We start from the raw sequence: 6,342 nt of genomic DNA, 5'->3' as shown, positions 1-6,342 counted from the left end.
CGACAGCGATGAACTGTTAACCTGGAGGCTAACGAAACTGCCATTTGGCGTAAACTGCTCGCCATACATGCTTACTGCGGTGATTCAGCATCACTTGAAGGAGCTACGGGCGTTGTCTGCACCCAAAGAGCGAGATCGTATTGATCTCTTGCTCACGAGTTTCTACGTTGACGATTTGGTCTCTAGTGTCTCAAATGCCTCGGAAGCTAAGGAGATGCAAGAGTTCAGCGTGCGTGTGCTTACGGATGCTGGCATGGAGTTACGCAAGTGGCGAGGCAACGAAACCCCGTGCGATCTAGAGGCCGGAGATAAAGTTCTCGGTCTGAAATGGAAAACCAGTGATGACTTGCTCAGCGTAGCAGCGCTAGGCGAGTCCGATAGGCCGTCTGTTTGGACCCGGCGATCCCTCCTCAAGTGTGTTGCGTCAGTATTTGATCCGCTAGGTCTAGCAGCACCGGCAGTTGTGCCGGGAAAGATACTGCTACAGCAAGCCTGGAAAGTCGGAGGCGACTGGGATGATAAGTTGCCTGATGGCATCGCAGCCGCATGCGCGCAATAGTGGGGAGAGTTGGCCGAAGTGGTGAGCATTGACATACCACCTTGGATTTGCTGCAATCTTGACACGCCGATTGCGCTTCATGCCTTCGCCGATGCCAGTGAGAAAGCATTTGGATGTTGTTTGTATGCAGTCGTCAATGGACAGTCGCACTTGGTATTTGCCAAGGCCAAAGTGGTACCCGTGTCTAAGTGGTACCCGTGTCTCCACCCACGTTAGCCCGCCTTGAGTTACAAGCAGTATGTCTAGCGGCTCGCTACGCTGAGTTTGTGGTCAAGGAGCTGCGTGTGACCGTCACGCAAGTCTATGGCTGGACTGACAGTCTCACTACCGTTCATTGGATCAGTAATCCGTCGTACAAATGGAAAGCATTTGTGGCTAACCGCGTCAGTCAAGTCCAAGAGATATCGAAGAAGGTCGGCATTGTGTGGAACCATTGCCCGGGCCTTCACAACCCAGCAGTTTTACCGTCGCGTGGGAGTAGTGCACAGCAGATCCGTAGTCCGTTCTGGAGGGGCGGACCAACCTGGATCACGGAGCCCAATGACTGGCCCACCACATCCTCAACCACAGCTACAGATGAGTCCAGTGTAGAAGTACGAGTGTCAGCCACCACCTGTAGTCGAGAATCTGATAAGGAATGGTGGCTCCGATTCAGTAAATGGTCGAGGGCACAGGGCATGGTGACTCGGATGTTGCAGTGGAAGCACACTGAGCCTCGTGCTGAACTCTATTTTGCAGCAGACAACGTATTGTACCGCATCGTTCAAGCCGCATGTTTCGCTGAGGATCTTGAGCTGATCAAGCAAGGTCAACCAGTGAAGCCTGGGTCGAAGGTGTATCAGCTTGCACCGTTTCTGGATGAGCATGGAGTGCTCAGAGCCGGGGGACGACTTCAGCACAGCGAGTTGGCGTATGGAGCCAAGCACCCAGTCCTGTTAGGCAAACATCATCTGACCGAGTTGCTGTTGGAGAAAATGCATGTTGAAAGGATGCACCAAGGTGTAGAAGGAGTCTTGTCGTTCATCCGTCAGAAATTTTGGATTATCGGTGGTCGACGGGCGCTACGCAACATTACTCAGCGATGTGTTACATGCCGCCGCTACAAGGCTAAGGCTGCCTCAGAAGTCTGCCCGCCGCTGCCGGAAGACCGAGTTGTTCACGAGAGGCCGTTCGCAACTACCGGCATCGACTATGCTGGTCCGTTGTACGTGCGCCGTGGTGAGTCATCTCCGAAGGTATGGATAGCATGGTTTGTGTGTGCCACCACCAGAGCAGTTCACTTGGAGGTGGTCGATAGTTTAAGTACTGAGTCATTCTTGATAGCATTTCGGAAGTTTGTCGCGAGACGTAGTTTGCCGTCTCGGATCAGGTCTGACAACGCTACAACGTTCAAGGCGGCATCTGACAAACTGAGTGTGCCATGGATGTTCAATCCTCCAGCTGCACCATGGCATGGAGGCTTCTATGAGAGAATGGTTGGTACAGCGAAGAGTGCCTTGAAAAAGGTAATGGGAACAGCGTTTCTGAAGGTCCAGGAGCTGGAGACCCTCTTGTATGAGGTTGAAGCATTGGTGAATAGTCGTCCGCTAACTTATGTGTCTGATAGCCTGGATGAGCCACCAGTAACCCCTGCAATGATGATGGGTGACATCTGGATGTCGTCAGCGAAGCCAGCAGGCACCCTGGACGCCGCGCAGATGTCATCGAGATTGCGTTACCTCAGTCGGACACTGGAGCATGTCAAGAATCGTTGGGAGGTGGAGTACCTAAGTCAGCTGAACAAACACCAACAGACCATGTCGCGCCCTTTAGCTGTGGGTGATGTTGTCTTTGTTCTCGATGATACCAAGCGCAAACAGTTCTGGCGTTTGGGACGGATCATCGAGTTATTCCCTGGTCGAGATGGTAAGCGTCGTGTTGCCAAGGTTAAGTTGAGTACGATCCAAAGGTTAGTGCCGTTAGAAGTATCGTCACAGGACGTGGCTCCTGGGCTTGCAGATACCGCTCAACCTGCTATCGTCCCTCAGCAGCCAGCGTATGAACCGTCAGCACCGTTACCACCACCACGGCAGCAGGAGATGACGCGTTCTGGGCGCGTAGTCAGAGCCCCGGATCGTTTTTGACTTGCGTGCATTGTTGTACGGCGGTGAGAAGCCCTTTGGTGGGGAGAATGTTGCAAACCACCAGTTCTCAATTGGGAAAGGCCTTCGCGCTTATGGCATTGTATTCGTCGCAATGTTGTCTTTCGACTCAGCCGTACCGCTGATGTTGCTGCATGGCATACGCTATATGCGCTGTGTGTGTTTTGCTGTATACGCTGTTATGTCCGGTTTTATATGCGTATGTTTTTGCATGTACGCTGCTCGTGCATGCTATAAATAGCTGGTGTTATTAGTGTTCATTGTTAATTATTCGATGAAGTGAAATATACTGTCTAATGGAAAAGTGTTGTCCTCGTGCCGTGTGGTCGCACGATCCTGACAATTTAGAGAATCTTAGAGGGTTCACAACACTCTCTCTCTCTCTCTCTCTCTCTCTCTCTCTCTCTCTCTCTCTCTCCCAGGCGGGTTTTGAGGTCATCTCTCTAGCCACTCCTTAACACTGATTCAGATGGCGCAGGAACTAGCATAGCAGCCAGATCCGAATGAGAACGCTCCGCCCACGCCACACACAGAAATGGTCACAGCACGAATGGATTTGTATGAACGAGCAGAACCGTATTTCCTCGATTAATAGACCCGGTCTTTTGTTTTTTGAAGAGGGTTGGACCCCTGGTCTCTTATTTGGGCATGGTCCATTATTTGAGCATGGTCCACTATATTTTCATCGGCACATCGCTGGAAATGGTGGATTTTAACACGTCATAATATAGAAGTTCTATTATGACGTGTTAAAAAATCCACCATTACCAGCGATGTGCCGATGAAAATATAGTGGACCGTGCTCAACTAATGAAAGAAAGCACTAGCCACTACAAAAATTGTAGTTGGGCAACCTAAAATCGCGTTCTTTTTGATCCACCACGTGCTTTCTTAGTGCGCATGCGCAAAGCGATGAACCCAAAATAAGAGACCGGGTCTCTTATTCGGGCATGGTCTACTATTATTCCGTGAGGCCTCTAGGAGGGTCTACTATTTGAGCATGGTCTGTTATTCGAGCATGGTCCATTAATCGAGGAAATACGGTAGATTCTGTTGGCGATACACTGCTACAAACTGACGTGGAATATCCTGAGTAGATTGGCTAGGGATGTAGCATTGTTCTGATCTAGACCAGTATAATGGAGTTAGCTCTGTCGTGACTCCACGTTTGCGCGTCTTGTTTCATTCACCACTGAACTATGAAAAGCCAGAAAGAGAAGCACCGCTCACCCCTCACACCCCACAGGCACATATCAACAGAGTCGGGTAGATTGGCTAGGGATGTAGCGTTGCTGCCATTGGTGGGTACTAGTCGGTGTTCAGTACGGACACGCATACAATCTTTCGCTGGTAAGTGGACTTTCCAGCAATCCGCTATTGGTATATCCCTCTCACACTCAAAGTCTTAGTTTTACACAAAGTCAGTGGAGCTATTGTTTCATTCATAACACATTTAGTTATTCCGACCTGAGACATGGTGTTCACCAATCAGTCGATTCCATTGTGAACACCACCGCATGGGGAGAGAGAGAGAGACAAAGAGAGAGAGAGAGAGAGAGAGAGAGAGAGAGAGAGAGAGAGAGAGAGAGAGAGAGAGAGAGAGAGAGAGGAGAGAGAGAGAGAGAGAGAGAGAGAGAGAGAGAGAGAGAGAGAGAGAGAGAGAGAGAGAAGAGAGAGAGAGAGAGAGAGAGAGAGAGAGAGAGAGAGAGAGAGAGAGAGAGAGAGAGAGAGAGAGAGAGAGAGAGAGAGAGAGAGAGAGAGCGAGAGAGAGAGAGAGAGAAAGAGAGAGAGAGAGAGAGAGAGAGAGAGAGAGAGAGAGAGAGAGAGAGAGACAGAGAGAGAGAGAGAGAGAGAGACAGAGAGAGACAGAGAGAGACAGAGAGAGAGAGAGAGAGAGACAGAGAGAGACAGAGAGAGACAGAGAGACAGAGAGACAGAGAGACAGAGAGACAGAAAAGGGAGGAGAGAGAGAGAGAGAGAGAGAGAGAGAGAGAGAGAAAGAGACGCACACACACACACACACCACACACAGACTCACACACACACACACACACACACACACACACACACACACACACACACACACACACACACACACACACAGAAAGAGATAGCCAGAGGGAAAGAGGGAGAAAACAGTTACGGATTGAGAAACTTCTGTTGTCGAGTGAAGGGGGAAAACAAAAAAAATCAAAACAAAAAAAAGAAGCGGCTCCAGCCCCATCTCAAGGCGTATCAAGCAGTTGCTGGTCAGCTTCAAGGCAGCCAATACGACTGCGATGCATGCTTTCCACACCTCAATCTGAAGCCCACACGAGCCTGGTGCCTTACGGCGACAGGATTGTTTGTTTGGCTTTCCAGCCGATTGTTTGTTTGGCTTTCCAGCGATTGTTTGTTTGGCTTTCCAGCCAAACTTATAGGGGTGGCCACGGGTATTTATAGCAGACAGGTTACCATGGAGATACAGACAGACTTTTGACAGCTAGCGTGCTACGATAGGCAGCTTAGCGTGTTGGCTTTCAACTCTGCCTGCCAATCAGAGGGAACGAGTTCAAATCCCGCTGCTCCTGTCATCATGGTTATGCAACATGCATTGCTGCGAAGTCTGCACTCTTTTCTCGGTCTACAATCATGCACGTGTACATTATATCATGTACATGTACATTATATCATGTACATGTACATTATATCATGTACATGTACATTATATCATGTACATGACGGTACCTTCATTCTCAGTACTAGTATTGGATGGTATCAGGACGTACATGTAGATATTCTAGTGAATGCTAGTCTTGGTCATGCTGTGTGATGAGTGTTTCACACGATGCTCTGAGTAATGGCGCAAAAGAACTTGGTTGAGAATAATACTTGCTGTGTGATCATTGGATGGCATCGGGGGATGGGATAGGCTGTGGATGCACGAATATCAACTGAGATACATGATCATATTCATTGGGTGGCAACATTTTCTTATTACCTCATGTACACGTACTTGATTGGTTGAGATACTCACCTCCTCTCCCCTGACTCACTTGTGAGGTCTGCATTCGCCACTAAGGTGAAAAGGCATAGTGGTGGCCTGCGGAAGCGAAGGCTATAGCTTGTGTGTTTCTGAACATTCAAGTGATGCTAACGCGGATCCCGCGAATATTATTTCTTATTACAAGTACTTATGTTTCGCTTGTTAGTTAGCTGTTGTGCGAGTATTACCGTTATTTCCTGAGTCTGCGCCACACAGGAGCATAAGCCGCACCCAGATTTTTGCCACGAAATACAGACATCAATCCCATTTATCACCGCATGCTTCGTGAGTGTCCCTCGGACACACACACACACACACACACACACACACACACACACACTCTTGGGGCACACTGCCAAAACTGGTCACGTGGGTCTCCCCGGGAGAGGGGAGAGAGACTGAAAAGGAATCTTGGAAAGATGACTCAATTGGCTATTGAACCGCCCAACGGCCGACACCCCCTGAAATCCCCAAAACTCTGGGTGGACTTGAAAATGATCCCACTTATGGGCTCACCACACCTCAGTAAGTGGGTGAGGACAAGGTGCAGAAAAAGGATTGACGGCATCAGGGTATCCGTCCTGGGATCGAACTGCAGTTACCCCTGCCCCCAGTGA

Source organism: Sycon ciliatum, chromosome 5, assembly GCF_964019385.1.
Source record: "Sycon ciliatum chromosome 5, ocSycCili1.1, whole genome shotgun sequence".
Lineage (NCBI taxonomy): Eukaryota > Metazoa > Porifera > Calcarea > Leucosolenida > Sycettidae > Sycon > Sycon ciliatum.
Note: the sequence above shows the minus strand (reverse complement) of the source record.